The 20,103-nt window shown below is 45.6% G+C and overlaps 1 non-coding gene across 1 annotated transcript; it reads left to right on the top strand.

Annotated features, from left to right (window-relative positions):
* Positions 1 to 3,900: 3,900 nt before the first annotated feature.
* Positions 3,901 to 4,014, top strand: LOC140308284 (U5 spliceosomal RNA). Its single transcript, XR_011916245.1, has one exon. It is a non-coding gene; the product is annotated as a U5 spliceosomal RNA (small nuclear RNA).
* The last annotated feature ends 16,089 nt before the right edge of the window (positions 4,015 to 20,103 follow it).

Raw genomic sequence — 20,103 nt, 5'->3', positions numbered from 1 at the left:
ACCTCCGCTCCCTCTTTTGATCATACATTGTCTGGCATTCGCACCTTGTCTTACGCGCTTTTTACAAACTTTAGTCGGACATTCAGACCTTCTTGCAGCTGAACCACCTCCGCTCCCTGTTTTGATCATGTATGGTCTGGCAATACTACCTTTTCTTACCCGTTTGTGAGTAATTTTGGCTGGACATTCACACCTACTCAAAGCCGAACAACTCCGCTACCGCATTTGATGGTGTATAGTCGGGCATTCTCACCCTTTCTCATCAGCTTTTTGCAAATTATGATCTGACATTCACACCTACTTGCAGTCGAACAGCTCTGCTCCCGCTTTTGATTATGTTTGGTTGGATATTCGAACCTTTTCTTAACTGCTTTTTACAAACTTTGTTCGGAGGTACACGTCTTCTTGAAGCCGAACACCTCCGCTTCCGCTTTTGATGGTGTATAGTCGGGCTTTCGAGCCTTTTCTTACCTGGTTTTTAGAAATTATGGTTGGACATTCAGACCTTGCAGCCGAACACCTCCGCTCCCTCTTTTGATCATACATTGTCGGTTATTCGCACCTTGTCTTACCCGCTTTTTGCAAACTATAGTCAGACATTCACATGTTGCAGCTGAACCACCTCTGCTCCCTGTTTTGATTATGTATGGTCTGGCAATACTACCTTTTCTTACCCGGTTGTGAGTAATTATGGCTGGACATTCACACCTACTTGCAGTCGAACAGCTCTGCTCCCGCTTTTGATTTTGTTTGGTTGGATATTCGAACCTTTTCTTAACTGCTTTTTACAAACTTTGGTCGGACGTTCACACCTTCTTGCAGCCGAACACCTCCGCTTCCGCTTTTGATAGTATATATTCGGGCATTCGAACCTTTTGTTACCCGCTTTTTACAAACCATGGGTGGACTTTCACACCTTCTTGTACCCGAACAACCCTGCTCCCGCTATTGGTGGTGTACAGTCGGGTATTTTAACCTTTTCTTACCCGCTTTTTACAAACTATGGTCGGACATTCACACCTTCTTACAGCGGAACACGTCTGCTCCACCTTTTAGTGTTCTATCACACCTTTTTTTCACCGCATTTTATGGATTATGGTTGGAAATTCTCAACCACTCTCATCCGAAGACCTCTCCTCCCGCTTTTGTGAATATATTTGAACTTTAGTCGGACATTCACACCTTCTTGCAGCTGAACCACCTCCGCTCCCTGTTTTGATCATGTATGATCTGGCAATACTACATTTTCTTACCTGTTTGTGAGTAATTATGGCTGGACATTCACACCTACTTTCAGCAGAACACCACCTCTCTCGCTTTTGATGATGTATGGACCGGCATTCTTACCTTTTCTAACACATTTTTCAGCAATTATGGTCGGAGATTCACACCTACTAACAGACGAACAACTCCGCTCCCGCATTTGATGGTGTATAGTTGTTGTTTTGCAAATTATGATCTGACATTCACACTTACTTGCAGTCGAACAGTTCTGCTCCCGCTTTTGATTATGTTTGGTTGGATATTCAAAACTTTTCTTAACTGCTTTTTACAAACTTTGGTTGGACGTTCAAACCCTCTTGTAGCCGAACACATCCACAGCTGCTTTTGATGATGTATGGTTGGGTATTCGCACCTTTTTTTTACCCATTTTTCAGTAATTATGGGTGGACATTCACACCTTCTTGCAGCTGAACACCTCCTCTCCCACTTATGATCATGTGCGGTTTGATTTTCAAAATTTTTACTTTAATTTTTTCTAGCAATTATTGATGGACATTCAGACCTTCTTGCAGCTGAACAACTCCGCTCCCTCTTTTGATCATAAATTGTCGGGCATTCGAACCTTTTCTTACCCGCTTTTTACAAAACTTGGTCGGACTTTCACACCTTTTAGTAGCCGAACAACTCCGCTCCCGCTATTGATTGTGTACAGTCGGGTATTTTAACCTTTTCTTACCCGCTTTTTACCAACTATGGTCGGACATTCATAACTTCTTACAACGGAACACCTCCGCTCCTTATTTTGATGATGTATGGTTGGGCATTCAAACCTACTTGTTGCCCGCTTTTCATTAATTATGGGTGGACATTCACACCTTGTCGCAGCCAAACACCTCCGCTCCCTGTTTTGATGGTGTATAATGGTGGACATTCGCACCTTTTCTCACCCGCTTTTTACTATGGTCGGCCATTCACAGCTTCCTCTCCACCATACTTGTATGGTGGGATATTCACACCCACTTGCATCCGAAGACCTCCGCCCCCACTTTTGTTGATATTTAGTCGGTCATTCGCACCTTACCCGCTTTTGGCAAACTATGGCCTTCTTGCAGCCAAACACCTGATCTCGCTTTTGATGATGTAAGGTTGGGCATTCAGACCTTGCTTCACCTACTTTTCACCAAATATAGTCGGACATTCACACCTTCTTGCAGCCGAACACTTCCGCTCCACTTTTGAGTGTTCTATGTAGCATTCACACCTTTTTCTTCACCGCATTTTATAGATTATGGTTGGAAATTCTCACCCACTCTCATCCGAAGACCTCTCCTCCCGCTTTTGTTAATGTATAGTCGGGCATGAGAACCTTTTCTTACCCGCTTTTTACAAATTATGGTTGGACATTCACACCTACTTGCAGCCGAATACTGATACTGATCCTCCCGTAATAAAATGGTCGGATCTTATCAAACACACTTTGTTTCTTGTGACAATCAAGTCAGCGAAACAGCGTATACACGTCAAGACACTGAATCAAGTTTGCCACAAGAACTCATAAGTTTGGCAGTATTGCTCTGCCGTCAGCAATCATACACCCATTTTATTTTCGTGAGACATGTGCAGGCACCTGTTCATCTACTGTTCTATCACTATGAATTAGTTTATCTATTATCAATAAGGATACTTCTACAACTACTATCAAAGTATGTCCGGACTTCTTATGTTGTCAGTTGCTATATATGAATAAGTGGGTAGCTACTGACAAGCATTAAGCATGTCACACAGCCCAAACATATAACATTTCAGGACACACCACACAGTTAACAACCACAGTGAAGCGTGTCAAAGCCCAAACATGTAACATTCAACGGGACACTTACACAACACATTCAAATCAAACAGTCAGACAACATACAAGAACATATACCCCAGCCGGCATTGCTCCCTGCCTATTTTCCTACAGCTCACTATGTGTGCGCACACCTTTATTCACAAACTCTTCAACTTATACTCTTTTACCGAAGCTGCTACAGCTCGATTGGCCGAATACCCTTAGATCCTATTTCGGTGAATTTGACATCTGCCTTACATGTAACAGATTAGCGATTTAGTTTGAGTGAAGGAATTCATTTTATAGCAAAATCCCAAATCGTGAAGAACTCATGAAAGTAAGCTTATTCTCGGATTCATGAAACTTTAGATTTGCTCTGTCTTTTACTGCAAAGTACAACGTTGTTTTTTTTGTTTAAATCTTTCTAGACATGGTAAATATGAAGGACAAAGCAGTTTTAACATAGTTTGAGTGAAGGAATTCATTTTATAGATAAAATCCCAAGAGTCTGCTGAGAAACAAGAATGAATGCGAAGTAGACTTTAACACGGCTCTAGGAGCGAGCCGAGTGTGGGCTAACCGGGAGAATTGCTTGAAAGAAACGCGACACCGAATGAGCGGTCAGAACAAAGCCTCAATACGGTTTTCCCGTGGTGTTTTTGTTGCTGCCTTGTCTTTTGCACAGAGTAAAAGACAAGGCAGCCATCGAATAGGGCCCGATTGTTCCTACTTGGTCAGCCGAGGAGCAAGGGGGGGAGCAAGCGTCTCAACCAAGCAAAGCTCACCATGGGGAAGGTGGCTATGCCAACTAGCCTGATGCCCTGCTCCCGCAGTGACAGATAATCGTACTCTGGTTTCTCTTCATAATGTACAAGTCTTTCGCCTTTTACTAAAGACTTCCGTGGAGAGCAGCACTAATGAGTTGTTGCTATTTTTGGCAGGCTTTACCTTTGCGGGTGAAGCCCTTTCTGTCTGTGCAAAAGAAATCTTGTTACTGTGCAGAGTGACTTCTCTGAGTAGAGTTGCCTTACTTGTTGCGACTGTGCCGATGTTTGAAGCTGGAGTGCAAAGTTGTTGCTTGAATGGTGCTCGCTGGAGCGTGCGGGAGTGCAAAGTTATACCATTTAAAAGGGCTGAAGAGTGCTCAGTGCAGCGGGTGGGCGGAGATGCAAAGTGACACTCTGGCCACCTCGAAAACCGAGGTTACATCCAGTACCAGGGGCAGCCCAAGCTCTGCCGCAAGTGTGGTGAGCATGGGCACCTGGTTGAGGCTTGTACCAAGGTGATATGTGGGAAGTGCAGAGAAATTGGGGACACTTTTGGAGAGTGTCCAAATGGCAGGAAATGTAATCTCTGTGGAGAATTAAATCACCTCTTCTGAGGTGGCAGTTGGTGAACAAAGTGAAGAGGTTGACCCAATAAATTCAAACTTCCCGCTAAAAGCTTGGATTGGAAGTGAGGAGCAAAAAGGAGAGGGGCCTGTAGAGGCCTCACCACTCAGTGCTGAAGTCTGTGAGAATTCACAGGCAGAGGGTGGAGCTAAGCTAAATGAGGAGGAAGAGCAGACAGGTGAGTCTAGTGAAGGTACTCACCTCCCCGAAGGTCAACAGCCGAGGAGGACGGCATCTGAGTTGTCCTCTGATTCCCTTTAGCTCTGCAATCAACCCCCAGGGACTCAAAGTTAAATGCAACATTGCATCAGAGGCCAACACGAGAGTCCGAAAAGGAGAGCTAGTTTCCCAAGAAATAACCTGAGTGTGTAATTTGTTTTGATAACTTAGAAAAACGAAAATGACATACCTACTTTCCTTTATCCTTTTAATGGTTCTCACCTTCTCAACACTAAATGTGAGAAGTGTGAAATCAAAGACAAGAGCCCAGAGTATTATATCCTTCTTAGACTCCATAAAATCAGATGTGTTTTTAAAACAAGAATGTGGACTACCTTTTTTGAAAAACCATAGACAATGGGAGGAAATGTGGCCCAATTTATCGATATGGAGTGGCTCAAATCAAATTAAAAATGATGGTGTGGCCATTCTAATTAAAAATCCGCATGTTCTGGTGCGAGACGGACGGGCACTTTTAGCACACTTGAATTTTATGGGGCAAGACTTTAACCTCTTAAATATTTATGGTTTCAATGGAAAAAATGACAGGTATGACCTTTTAGAAGATTACTCACAAACGGGTAAGAAATGGTAGTATTGCCAGACTATACATGATCAAAACAGGGAGCGGAGGTGGTTCAGCTGCAAGGTGTGAATTTCTGACTAAAGTTTGTAAAAAGCGCGTAAGACAAGGTGCGAATGCCCAACAATGTATGATCAAAAGAGGGAGCGGAGGTTTTCGGCTGCAAGGTCTGAATGTCCAACCATAATTTGTAAAAACCGGGGAAGAAAAGGCTCGAAAGCCCGACTATACACCATCAAAAGCGGGAGCGGAGGTGTTCAGCTGCAAGAAGGTGTGAATGTCCGACCATAGTTGGTAAAAAGCGGGTAAGAAAAGGTTAAAATGCCCGACTGTACACCATCAAAAGCGGAAGCGGAGGTGTTCGGCTTCAAGAAGACGTGAACCTCCGAACAAAGTTTGTAAAAAGCAGTTAAGAAAAGGTTCGAATATCCAACCAAACATAATCAAAAGCGGGAGCAGAGCTTTTCGACTGCAAGTAGGTGTGAATGTCAGATCATGATTTGCAAAAAGCTGATGAGAAAGGGTGAGAATGCCCGACTATACACCATCAAATGCGGTAGCGGAGTTGTTTGTCTGTGAATAGGTGTGAATCTGCGACCATAATTGCTGAAAAATGTGTTAGAAAAGGTAAGAATGCCGGTCCATACATCATCAAAAGCGAGAGAGGTGGTGTTCTGCTGAAAGTAGGTGTGAATGTCCAGCCATAATTACTCACAAACGGGTAAGAAAAGGTAGTATTGCCAGACCATACATGATCAAAACAGGGAGCGGAGGTGGTTCAGCTGCAACGTGTGAATGTCTGACTATAGTTTGTAAAAAGCGGGTAAGACAAGGTGCGAATGCCCGACAATGTATAATCAAAAGAGGGAGCGGAGGTGTTCGGCTGCAAGGTCTGAATGTCCAACCATAATTTCTAAAAACCGGGTAAGAAAAGGCTCAAAAGCCCGACTTTACACCATCAAAAGCGGGAGCGGAGGTGTTCAGCTGCAAGAAGGTGTGAATGTTGGACTAAAGTTTGTAAAAATCTGGTAAGACAAGGTATGAATGTCCGACAATGTATGATCAAAAGCGGGAGCGGAGATGTTCAGCTGCAAGAAGGTCTGAATGTCCATCAATAATTGCTAGAAAAAATTAAAGTAAAAATTTCGAAAATCAAACCGCACATGATCATAAGTGGGAGAGGAGGTGTTCAGCTGCAAGAAGGTGTGAATGTCCACCCATAATTCCTTAAAAATGGGTAAAAAAAAGGTGCGAATACCCAACCATACATCATCAAAAGCAGGTGTTAATGTCAGATCATAATTTGCAAAAAGCTGATGAGAAAGGGTGAGAATGCCCGACTATACACCATCAAATGCGGGAGCGGAGTTGTTTGTCTGTGAGTAGGTGTGAATCTCCGACCATAATTGCTGAAAAATGTGTTAGAAAAGGTAAGAATGCCGGTCCATACATCATCAAAAGCGAGAGAGGTGGTGTTCTGCTGAAAGTAGGTGTGAATGTCCAGCCATAATTACTCACAAACGGGTAAGAAAAAGTAGTATTGCCAGACCATACATGATCAAAACAGGGAGCGGAGGTGGTTCAGCTGCAAGAAGGTGTGAATGTCCGACTAAAGTTCAAATATATTAACAAAAGCGGGAGGAGAGGTCTTCGGATGAGAGTGGTTGAGAATTTCCAACCATAATCTATAAAATGCGGTGAAAAAAAGGTGTGATAGAACACTAAAAGGTGGAGCGGAAGTGTTCGGCTGCAAGAAGGTGTGAATGTCCGACTATATTTGGTGAAAAGCAGGGGAAGCAAGGTCTGAATGCCCAACCTTACATCATCAAAAGCGAGATCAGAGGTGTTTGGCTGCAAGAAGGCCATAGTTTGCCAAAAGCGGGTAAGGTGCGAATGACCGACTAAATATCAACAAAAGTGGGGGCGGAGGTCTTCGGATGCAAGTGGGTGTGAATATCCCACCATACAAGTATGGTGGAGAGGAAGCTGTGAATTGCTGACCATAGTTTGCAAAAAGCGGGTGAGAAAAGGTGCGAATGTCCAACCATACACCATCAAAACAGGGAGCGGAGTTGTTTGGCTGCGACAAGGTGTGAATGTCCACCCATAATTAATGAAAAGCGGGCAAGAAGTGGGTTCGAATGCCCAACCACACATCATCAAAAGCAGGAGTGGATGTGTTCGGCTATAAGAAGGTTTGAATGTCCGAGCATAGTTTGTAAAAAGCGGGTAAGAAAAGGTTCGAATGCCCGAACATACACCATCAAAAGAGGGAGCGGAGGTGTTCCGCTGTAAGAAGGTGTGAATGTCCGACCAGAGTTGGTAAAAAGCGGGTAAGAAAAGGTTAAAAAAAACCCGACTGTACACAATCAATAGCGGGAGCAGATGTGTTCGGCTACAAGAAGGTGTGACAGTCCGACCATGGTTTGTAAAAAGCGGGTAAGAAAAGGTGCAAATGCCCGACAATGTATGATCAAAAGAGGGAGCGGAGCTGTTCGGCTACAAGAAGGTTTGAATGTCCGACCATAGTTTGTAAAAAGCGGGTAAGAAAAGGTTCGAATGCCCGACTATACACCATCAAAAGCGGAAGCGGAGGTGTTCCGCTGTAGACGGTGTGAATATCCGACCATAGTTGGTAAAAAGCGGGTAAGAAAAGGTTAAACTACACGACTGTACACAATCAATAGCGGGAGTGGAGTTGTTCGGCTACAAGAAGGTGTGAAAGTCCGACCATGGTTTGTAAAAAACGGGTAAGATAATGTTCGAATTCCCGAATATATACCATCAAAAGCGGAAGCGGAGGTGTTCGGTTGCAAGAAGGTGTGAACGTCCGACCAAAGTTTGTAAAAAGCAGTTAAGAAAAGGTTCGAATATCCAACCAAACAAAATCAAAAGCAGGAGCAGAGCTGTTCGACTGCAAGTAGGTGTGAATGTCCAGCCATAATTACTCACAAATGAAAAGAAAAGTAAGAAAAGGTAGTATTGCCACTCCATACATGATCAAAACAGGGAGCGGAGGTGGTTCAGCTGCAACGTGTGAATGTCTGACTATAGTTTGTAAAAAGCGGGTAAGACAAGGTGCGAATGCCCGACAATGTATGATCAAAAGAGGGAGCGGAGGTGTTCGGCTGCAAGGTCTGAATATCCAACCATAATTTCTAAAAACCGGGTAAGAAAAGGCTCGAAAGCCCGACTTTACACCATCAAAAGCGGGAGCGGAGGTGTTCAGCTGCAAGAAGGTGTGAATGTTGGACTAAAGTTTGTAAAAATCTGGTAAGACAAGTTATGAATGCCCGACAATGTATGATCAAAAGCGGGAGCGGAGGTGTTCAGCTGCAAAGAAGGTCTGAATGTCCATCAATAATTGCTAGAAAACATGAAAGTAAAAATTTCTAATATCAAACCGCGCATGATCATAAGTGGGAGAGGAGGTGTTCAGCTGCAAGAAGGTGTGAATGTCCATCAATAATTGCTAGAAAACATGAAAGTAAAAATTTCTAAAATCAAACCGCACATGATCATAAGTGGGAGAGGAGGTGTTCAGCTGCAAGAAGGTGTGAATATCCACCCATAATTCCTGAAAAATGGGTAAAAAAAAGGTGCGAATGCCCAACCATACATCATCAAAAGCAGCTGTGGATGTGTTCGGCTACAAGAAGGTGTGAACGTCCAACCAAAGTTTGTAAAAAGCAGTTAAGAAAAGGTTCGAATATCCAACCAAACATAATCAAAAGCGGGAGCAGAACTGTTCGACTGCAAGTAGGTGTGGATGTCAGATCATAATTTGCAAAAAGCTGATGAGAAAGGGTGAGAATGCCCGACTATACACCATCAAATGCGGGAGCGGAGTTGTTCGTCTGTGAGTAGGTGTGAATCTCCGAACATAATTGCTGAAAAATGTGTTAGAAAAGGTAAGAATGCCGGTCCATACATCATCAAAAGCGAGAGAGGTGGTGTTCTGCTGAAAGTAGGTGTGAATGTCCAGCCATAATTACTCACAAACGGGTAAGAAAAGGTAGTATTGCCAGACCATACATGATCAAAACAGTAAGCGGAGGTGGTTCAGCTGCAAGAAGGTGTGGATGTCAGATCATAATTTGCAAAAAGCTGATGAGAAAGGGTGAGAATGCCCGACTATACACCATCAAATGCGGGAGCGGAGTTGTTCGTCTGTGAGTAGGTGTGAATCTCCGAACATAATTGCTGAAAAATGTGTTAGAAAAGGTAAGAATGCCGGTCCATACATCATCAAAAGCGAGAGAGGTGGTGTTCTGCTGAAAGTAGGTGTGAATGTCCAGCCATAATTACTCACAAACGGGTAAGAAAAGGTAGTATTGCCAGACCATACATGATCAAAACAGTAAGCGGAGGTGGTTCAGCTGCAAGAAGGTGTGGATGTCTGACTATAGTTTGTAAAAAGCGGGTAAGACAAGGTGCGAATGCCCGACAATGTAAGGCAAGGCAAGACAAGGCAAGTATATTTGTATAGCACAATTCAACAACAAGGTGATTCAAAGTGCTTCACAGAGACATTAAAACAGAAGAAATAAAAAGCATGATTTAAAATTTAAACAAAAGAAGGAAATAAGAACAATAGATAAAATCAGAAAAAATTATATATATGAAAGATAAAATCAATAGTTAAAACATGATTCCGTTTTGAAACTCAAGCTTATTCAAATGCAGCTGAAAATAGATGTGTCTTCAACCTGGACTTAAATACACTGAGTGTTTCAGCTGATCTGAGGCTTTCTGGGACTTTGTTCCAGACATGTGGAGCATAGAAGCTGAATGCAGCTTCTCCATGTCTGGTTTTGACTCTGGGAACTGATAAAATACCGGATCCAGATGACCTGAGGGGTCTGGAAGGTTCATAGTGGGTCAGGAGGTCACTGATGTATTTTGGTCCTTGACCATTCAGAGCTTTATAGACCAGCATCAGAACTTTAAAGTCTATCCTCTGATGGACAGGCAGCCAGTGTAAAGACTTGAGAGCTGGACTGTGATGTGCTCCACTTTTTTGGTCTTAGTGAGGACTCGAGCAGCTGAGTTCTGGATGAGCTGCAGTTGTCTAACTGACTTTTTAGGCAGACCTGTAAAGATGCTATTACAATAATCAAGCCTACTAAAGATGAATGCATGGACTAGTTTTTCCAGGTCCTGCTGAGACATCAGATCTTTTAGCCTTGATATATTCTTAAGGTGATAGTAGGCTGACTTTGTTAATGCCTTAATGTGTTTGTCCAAATTTAGGTCTGAGTCCATCACTACACCCAGATTTCTGGCCTGGTTGGTCGTTTTTAGATTTATAGATTGAAGCTCTGTGGTGACTTTCAATCGTTTATCTTTGGCTCCAAAGACAATTACCTCAGTTTTGTTTATGTTTAGCTGGAGGAAGTTGTGGCACATCCAGTCATTAATCTCCTCAATGCATTTTCCAAGGGCCTGTACAGGCCCTCTGTCTCCTGGTGACATTGTTATATACATCTGTGTGTCATCTGCATAGCTATGGTAGTTTATTTGGTTGTTTTTTATAATCTGTGCCAGTGGGAGCATGTAGATGTTAAACAGAAGAGGTCCCAGGATGGAACCTTGGGGAACTTGTGATTCTTGTCTGCTCAGATGTAAAGTTACCTATTGACACAAAGTACTTCCTGTTCTCTAAGTATGTTTTGAACCAGTTTAGTACAGTTCCGGAAAGACCAGCCCAGTTCTCCAGTTGTTTGAGTAATATATTGTGGTCAACTGTATCAAAGGCAGCACTGAGATCCAGTAAAACTAAGACTGACATTTTTCCACTGTCTGTATTCAGACATATGTCATTAAACACTTTGGTCAGAGCAGTCTCAGTGCTGTGGTGCTGTCTAAAGCCTGACTGGAAGGTATCATAGCAGTTATTTTGTGTTAAAAAGTAATTAAGCTGTTGAAAAACCGCTTTTTCAATGATCTTACTTAAAAATGGGAGATTTGAGATGGGCCTGTAGTTGTTCATTTGCGTCTTATCAAGATTGTCCTTTTTCAGCAGAGGTTTAATTACAGCTGTTTTTAGTGGCTCTGGAAACACACCTGACGTTAAGGACAGGTTCACAATCAGTAACAGGTCTGACTCCAAAGTCTTTGAGACCCCTTTGAAAAAACCTGTTGGTAGGATGTCTAAACAGCAAGAGGAGGACTTCAGGTGACGTAAGATGTCCTCCAGGTCTTTACTGTTAATGGGTTGAAATAGTGTCATGGTGTTTAAACCGGTTTTCGGTGGACACAGTACATATGCTGAACCTGCTGCTGATGTACCAACTGCTTGTCTAATATTTTGGACTTTGTCTATGAAGAATTTGGCAAAGTCATTGCAGGCCATGGTGGAATGGAGTTCATTTGCCACTGACACAGGAGGGTTTGTTAGCCTGTCAACTGTAGCAAATAAGGCCCGAGCATTATGACTGTTTTTGGTGATGATGTCAGGGAAGTAGGATTTCCTTGCATTCCTCAGTTGTAAATTATAAGAGTGAAGTTTCTCTTTATAGATGTCATAATGAACCTGGAGATTTGTTTTTCTCCATCGGCGCTCAGCTTTCCGACACACTCTTTTCCCATTTTTCACCAGTGTGGAATTTCGCCATGGAGACTTCTTCCTTCCAGAGATAACCTTCACCTTAATGGGAGCAATAGTATCCATAACATTTAACATTTTAGTATTAAAGCTACTGACGAGCTCACTGACTGAACCCCCGGACAGGGCAGGTGCTAAGGAGAAAACCTGGTTAAAGATCTTACTACTGTTTTCAGTTTTGAGATCACTGCTGTTGAGACATTTGTGTGCACTGAAATCGTACTCTCAAAGAAAACACAGGAATGGTCAGACAGGCCCACATCAGACACAGTAATCTTTGAAATGCTTAGACCCTTGGAGATCACTAAGTCTAGAGTGTGCCCCCTATTGTGCGTAGGCTCTGTTATATGCTGAGTCAGCCCAAAGTTGTCCAGAGTGTTACTCAGGTCTTTAGTCCCTCTGTCCTGAGGATTGTCCATATGGATGTTAAAATCACCAACAATAATTATACAGTCAAAATCAACACAGATCATAGACAGCAGTTCACTGAGGTCTTCAGAAAAATCTGAACAGTATTTAGGGGGCCTGTAAATATTCAGAAACAGGACACTGGGTGAGGCCTTCACCTGTATAGCCATATATTCAAAGGACTGAAAACTTCCAGGAGATAACTGCTTACATTGAAAGGATTCATTGAATAAGACTGCGACCCCTCCTCCTCTCCTGCTCACTCTGGCCTCGCTGATAAAACTGTAACCAGGAGGGGTTGACTCAATAAGAACAGCAGCACTGTTATTTTGTTCCAACCAAGTTTCAGTTAAAAACATAAAATCCAGGGTGTGCTCAGTGATAAAATCATCAATTAAGAATGTTTTCCCAGCTAAAGACCTAACATTTAATAAAGCCAACTTAAGTGTTTTAGAGGTATTATTTGCCCCCTCGTGTTTGGGTGCAGTCTGTGGCACACAAGGTATGTTTACTTTATTTAAAGATCTTTTTGAGTGCAACTCTCTGTGTTTTGACTGGGTCACATTTCTCCTTCTGTCACCTAAAAGTACAGAAATTTTAAGATCTTCTAATAAACAGGGTCCCAGCTTGTCCTGGGAAAAGTCACGACTGTCAGAATTCACACAGCCTGGACCCCTCACACATCACACATCAGACTGCGGAGACAGTACATGGTGGCAGCGTGAAGGGACAGAAGGGGGTGGGGCTGGGCTCCGTCGCTTCGGCTGCTCTAGTAGGGGCGGGGCTCGGCGGGGAACCTTTGACCGCTTTGGTGGGGGGTTTATGGGGGATAAAAAGGGATTGGGCTGGGGGGTAGATCTAAGCCCAGCATTGACCCGTTCCATCATCTCCTCAGTGAATTTCAGGTGAGGGGAGGAGGAGGGAGAAAGGGAGGGTGAGGAGCACAATGACCTGTCAGGGGTTTGGGGGGCTGGGGAAGGTCCTGGTCCTGGTCCCTGGTCCTGGTTATTAGTGCTGTTGAGAGGGTTTGGGGCAAATAAAGACCTCTCTTCTTGCCTCTGATGTCTCTCCTTTCCAAAGTTCCTCTTGGGTGGGGGCAGATGGAGTTCCTCCTCAAGGTTTCTGCTGGGATTTGTTTGTTCCTCTCTATGAGATAACTCCTTGTTTATCTCAGCCTTGGCCCCGAGCACAGATGGATGACGTAGGAAATAAAATATGTTGGAGGTGAACAGTTTCACCCCTGACTTGTTAAAATTAAATCCATTTGCCATGTATGATCAAAAGAGGGAGCGGAGGTGTTTGGCTGCAAGGTCTGAATGTCCAGCCATAATTTCTAAAAACCGGGTAAGAAAAGGCTCGAAAGCCCGACTTTACACCATCAAAAGCGGGAGCGGAGGTGTTCAGCTGCAAGAAGGTGTGAATGTTCGACTAAAGTTTGTAAAAATCTGGTAAGACAAGGTGCGAATGCCCAACAATGTATGATCAAAAGCGGGAGCGGAGGTGTTCAGCTGCAAGAAGGTCTGAATGTCCATCAATAATTGCTAGAAAACATGAAAGTAAAAATTTCGAAAATCAAACCGCACATGATCATAAGTGGGAGAGGAGGTGTTCCGCTGCAAGAAGATGTGAATATCCACCCATAATTCCTGAAAAAAGGGGAAAAAAATGGTGCGAATGCCCAACCATACATCATCAAAAGCAGCTGTAGATGTGTTCGGCTACAAGAAGGTGTGAACGTCCAACCAAAGTTTGTAAAAAGCAGTTAAGAAAAGGTTCGAATATCCAACCAAACATAATCAAAAGCGGGAGCAGAACTGTTCGACTGCAAGTAGGTGTGGATGTCAGATCCATCCATCCATCCATCATCTGCCGCTTATCCGGGGGTCGGGTCGCGGGGGCAGCAGCTTGAGCAGAGAAACCCAGACGTCTCTGTCCCCGGCCACTTCCTCCAGCTCTTCCGGGGGGACCCCGAGGCGTTCCCAGGCCAGCCGAGAGACATAGTCTCTCCAGCGTGTCCTGGGTCTTCCCCGGGGTCTCCTCCCAGTGGGACGTGCCCGGAACACCTCCCCAGGGAGGCGCCCAGGGGGCATCCTAACCAGATGCCCGAGCCACCTCATCTGACTCCTCTCAATGCGGAGGAGCAGCGGTTCTACTCCGAGCCCCTCCCGGATGACTGAGCTTCTCACCCTATCTCTAAGGGAGAGCCCAGACACCCTGCGGAGGAAACCCATTTCGGCCGCTTGTATTCGCGATCTTGTTCTTTCGGTCACTACCCACAACTCGTGACCATAGGTGAGGATGGGAACGTAGATTGACCAGTAAGTAGAGAGCTTCGCCTTCTGGCTCAGCTCCCTCTTCACAACGACGGGTCGGTGCAGAGCCCACAACACTGCAGACGCCGCACCGATCCGCCCGTCAATCTCCCGCTCCATTCGTCCCTCACTCGTGAACAAGACCCCGAGATACTTGAACTCCTCCACTTGGGGAAGGATCTCATTCCCGACCCGGAGAGAGCATTCCACCCTTTTCCGGCTGAGAACCATAGTCTCGGATTTGGAGGTGCTGATTCTCATCCCAGCCGCTTCACACTCGGCTGCGAATCGCTCCAGTGAGAGCTGAAGGTCACGGCCTGACGACGCTAACAGAACCACATCATCTGCAAAAAGCAGAGACCCGATTCTGAGGTCGCCAAATCGGACACCCTCAACGCCCTGGCTGCGCCTAGAAATTCTGTCCATAAAAGTTAGGAACAGAATCGGTGACAAAGGGCAGCCCTGACGGAGTCCAACTCTCACCGGAAACGTATCCGACTTACTGCCGGCAATGCGGACCAAACTCTGGCACCGGTCATACAGAGACCGAACGGACCCTATCAAGGGGTCCGGCACTCCATATTCCCGGAGCACCCCCCACAGGACTCCACGAGGGACACGGTCGAACGCTTTCTCCAAGTCCACAAAACACATGTAGACTGGTTGGGCGAACTCCCATGCACCCTCCAGGATCCTGCCGAGGGTATAGAGCTGGTCCACTGTTCCACGGCCAGGACGAAAGCCACACTGCATCTCCTGAATCCGAGGCTCGATTATCCGACGGATCCTCCTCTCCAATACCCCCGAATAGACCTTACCAGGGAGGCTGAGGAGTGTGATACCCCTATAGTTGGAACACACCCTCCGGTCCCCCTTTTTAAAGAGGGGGACCACCACCCCAATCTGCCAGTCCAGAGGCACTGTCCCCGATGTCCACGCGATGCTGCAGAGGCGTGTCAGCCAAGACAGCCCTACAACATCCAGAGCCTTGAGAAACTCAGGACGGACCTCATCCACCCCCGGGCCTTGCCACCGAGGAGCTTTTTGACCACCTCGGCAACCTCAGCCCCAGAAATGGGAGGCCCCGTCTCCGAGCTCTCCGACTCTGCCTCTTCCGAGCACGTGTTGGTAGGATTGAGGAGTTCCTCGAAGTACTCCCCCCACCGACTCACAACATCCCTAGTTGAGGTCAGCAAAGCCCCGTCCCCACTGTAAACAGTGTTGACTGTGAGCCGCTTCCCCCCCCTGAGACGCCGGATGGTGGACCAGAATCTCTTCGAGGCCGTCCGGAAATCGTTCTCCATGGTCTCACCGAACTCCTCCCAGGCCCGAGTTTTTTTCTCAGCAACCGCCGAAGCCGCAGCCCGTCTGGCCTGTCGGTACCTATCAGCTGCTTCCAGGGTCCCACTGGCCAAAAAGGCCCGATAGGACTCCTTCTTCAGCTTGACGGCTTCCCTCACCACTGGTGTCCACCAGCAGGTTCGAGGGTTGCCGCCACGACAGGCACCGACCACCTTACGGCCACAACTCCGATCAGCTGCCTCGGCAATGGAGTCACGGAACATGGCCCATTCGGACTCAATGTCCCCCACCTCCCCCGGGATATGGTTGAAGCTCTGCCGGAGGTGGGAGTTAAAGCTCCTTCTGACGGGGGATTCTGACAAACGCTCCCAGCAGACCCTCACAATACGTTTGGGCCTGCCAGGTCTGATCGGCATCCTCCCCCACCAGCGGAGCCAACTCACCACCAGGTGGTGATCAGTTGACAGCTCCGCCCCTCTCTTCACCCGAGTGTCCAGGACATACGGCCGCAAGTCCGATGATACAACCACAAAGTCGATCATCGAACTGCGGCCAAGGGTGTCCTGGTGCCAAGTGCACATATGGACACCCTTATGTCTGAACATGGTGTTCGTTATGGACAGTCCATGACCAGCACAGAAGTCCAACAACATAACACCACTCTGGTTCAGATCGGGGGGGCCGTTCCTCCCAATCACACCCCTCCAGGTCTCACTGTCATTGCCCACGTGAGCATTGAAGTCCCCCAGCAGAACGAGGGAGTCTCCGGTAGGAGCATTCTCCAGTGCCTCCCCAGAGACTCCAAAAAGGGTGGGTACTCTGAACTGCTGTTTGGCGCATAGGCACAAACAACAGTCAGGACTCGTCCCCCCACCCGAAGGCGGAGGGAGGCTACCCTCTCGTTCACTGGGGTAAACCCCAATGTACTGGCACACAGCCGGGGGGCAATAAGTATGCCCACACCTGCTCTGCGCCTCTCACCACGGGCAACTCCAGAGTGGAAGAGAGTCCAACCCCTCTCAAGAGGACTGGTTCCAGAGCCCAAGCCGTGCGTCGAGGTGAGTCCGACTATATCTAGCCGGAACCGCTCAGCCTCGCGCACCAGCTCCGGCTCCTTCCCCAACAGAGAGGTGACATTCCACGTCCCAAGAGCTAGCTTCAGTAGCCGAGGATCAGACCGCCAAGGCCTCTGCCTTCGGCCGCTACCCAGCTCACATCGCACCCGACCCCCTTGGCCCCTCCCACGGGTGGTGAGCCCGTCGGAAGGGGGACCCACGTCATCATTTCGGGCTATGCCCGACCGAGCCCCATGGGCATAGACCCGGCCACCAGGCGCCCGCTGCCGGGCCCCACCCCCGGGCCTGGCTCCGGGGGGAGGCCCCGGTGTCCCATATCCGGGCAAGGGATCACGAGGTCCAAATTTTTTTTCATCATAAGGGGTCTTTTGAGCTGTTCTTTGTCTGGTCCCTCATCTAGGATCTGCTTGCCTTGGGTGACCCTACCAGGGGCTTAAAGCCCCGAGCAACATAGCTCCCGGACTCATTGGGGCACGCAAACTCCCCCACCACGATAAGGTGACAGCTCAGGAGGGAGGGATGTCAGATCATAATTTGCAAAAAGCTGATGAGAAAGGGTGAGAATGCCCAACTATACACCATCAAATGCGGGAGCGGAGTTGTTCGTCTGTGAGTAGGTGTGAATCTCCGACCATAATTGCTGAAAAATGTGTTAGAAAAGGTAAGAATGCCGGTCCATACATCATCAAAAGCGAGAGAAGTGGTGTTCTGCTGAAAGTAGGTGTGAATGTCCAGCCATAATTACTCACAAACGGGTAAGAAAAGGTAGTATTGCCAGACCATACATGATCAAAACAGGGAGCGGAGGTGGTTCAGCTGCAAGAAGGTGTGAATGTCCGACTAAAGTTCAAATATATTAACAAAAGCGAGAGGAGAAGTCTTCGGATGAGAGTGTTTGAGAATTTCCAACCATAATCTATAAAATGCGGTGAAAAAAAGGTGTTATAGAACACTAAAAGGTGGAGCGGAAGTGTTCGGCTGCAAGAAGGTGTGAATGTCCGACTATATTTGGTGAAAAGCATGTGAAGCAAGGTCTGAATGCCCAACCTTACATCATCAAAAGCGAGATCAGAGGTGTTTGGCTGCAAGAAGGCCATAGTTTGCCAAAAGCGGGTAAGGTGCGAATGACCGACTAAATATCAACAAAAGTGGGGGCGGAGGTCTTCGGATGCAAGTGGGTGTGAATATTCCACCATACAAGTATGGTGGAGAGGAAGCTATGAATTGCTGACCATTGTTTGCAAAAAGCGGGTGAGAAAAGGTGCGAATGTCCAACCATACATGATCAAAACAGGGAGCGGACGTGTTTGGCTGCGACAAGGTTTTAATGTCCACCCATAATTAATGAATAGCGGGCAACAAGTAGGTTCCAATGCCCAACCATACATCATCAAAAGCAGGAGTGGATGTGTTCGGCTACAAGAAGGTTTGAATGTCCGAGCATAGTTTGTAAAAAGCGGGTAAGAAAAGCTTCGAATGCCCGAACATACACCATCAAAAGACAGACCGGACGTGTTCCGCTGTAAGTAGGTGTGAATGCCCAACCATAGTTGGTAAAAAGAAGGTAAGAAAAGGTTCAAATATCCGACTGTACACAATCAATAGCGGGAGCGGATGTGTTCGGCTACAAGAAGGTGTGAAAGTCTCACCATGGTTTGTAAAAAGCGGGTAAGAAAAGGTGCGAATGCCCGACAATGTATGATCAAAAGAGGGAGCGGAGGTTTTCGGCTACAAGAAGGTCTGAATGTCCGACCAAAGTTTGTAAAAAGCGGGTAAGAAAGGTTTGAATGCCCGACTATACACCATCAAAAGCGGGAGCGGAGGTGTTGCACTGTAAGACGGTGTGAATGTCTGACCATAGTTTGTAAAAAGCAGTAGGTGTGAATGTCAGATCATAATTTGCAAAAAGCTGATGAGAAAGGGTGAGAATGCCCTACTATACACCATCAAATGCGAGAGCGGAGGTGTTTGTCTGTGAGTAGGTGTGAATGTCCCACCCTAGTTGCTGAAAAATGTGTTGGAAAAGGTAAGAATGCCAGCCCATACATCATCAAAAGCGGGAGAGGTGGTGTTCGGCTGCAAGAAGGTGTGAATATCCAGCCATAATTACTCACAAACGGGTAAGAAAAGGTAAGAATACCAAACCATAAATTATCAAAAGCGGCAGCAGAGATGTTCGGCTGGTATTTATAAATGTCTAGATAGATTTGAACAAAAAACAACGTAGTATTTTGCAGTAAAAGAAAGAAAGGTTCAGAAATCCGAGAAAAAGCTTTTCATGAGTTCTGCATGATTTGGGATTTTGCTTATAAAATGCATTCCTTCAATCAAACTATGGTAAAACGGCTTTTACCTTCATATTTATCAATGTCTAGATCGACTTCAACAAAGAACAACATTAGATTTTGCAGTAGAAGAAAGAGAGACACTGAAGGATCAGGAATCCGAGAATAAGCTTATTTTCATACGTTCTGCATGATTTGGGATTTTGCTATAAAATGAATTCCTTCACTCAAACTATGTTAAAACTGCTTTTACCTTCATATTTATCAATGTCTAGATCGACTTCAACAAAGAACAACATTGTATATTGCAGTAGTAGAAAGAGCAACACTGAAGGAACAGGAATCCGAGAATAAGCTTACTTTCATACGTTCTGCATGATTTGGGATTTTATGTATAAAATGAATTCCTTCACTCAAACCAAGTGAAAACTTCTTTGTCCTTCATATTTATCAATGTCTAGATCGACTTCAACAAAGAACAACATTGTATATTGCAGTAGAAGAAAGAGAGACACTGAAGGAACAGGAATCCGAGAATAAGCTTCTTTTCATACGTTCTGCATGATTTGGGATTTTGCTATAAAATGAATTCCTTCACTCAAACTATGTTAAAACTGCTTTTAACTTCATATTTATCAATGTCTAGATCGACTTCAACAAAGAACAACATTGTATATTGCAGTAGAAGAAAGAGCAACACTGAAGGAACAGGAATCCGAGAATAAGCTTATTTTCATACGTTCTGCATGATTTCGGATTTTCCTATAAAATGAATTGCTTTGCTCAAACCAAGTTAAAATTGCTTTGTCTTCATATTTATCAATGTCAAAGCAGTTTTAACATAGTTTGAGTGAAGGAATTCATT

This window comes from Leuresthes tenuis, unplaced genomic scaffold (assembly GCF_036924035.1).
Source record: "Leuresthes tenuis unplaced genomic scaffold, fLeuTen1.0.hap1 SCAF_5, whole genome shotgun sequence".
NCBI lineage: Eukaryota > Metazoa > Chordata > Actinopteri > Atheriniformes > Atherinopsidae > Leuresthes > Leuresthes tenuis.
The sequence above is the reverse complement of the archived record's forward strand: the minus strand, read 5'-3'. Positions and strand labels throughout refer to the sequence as shown.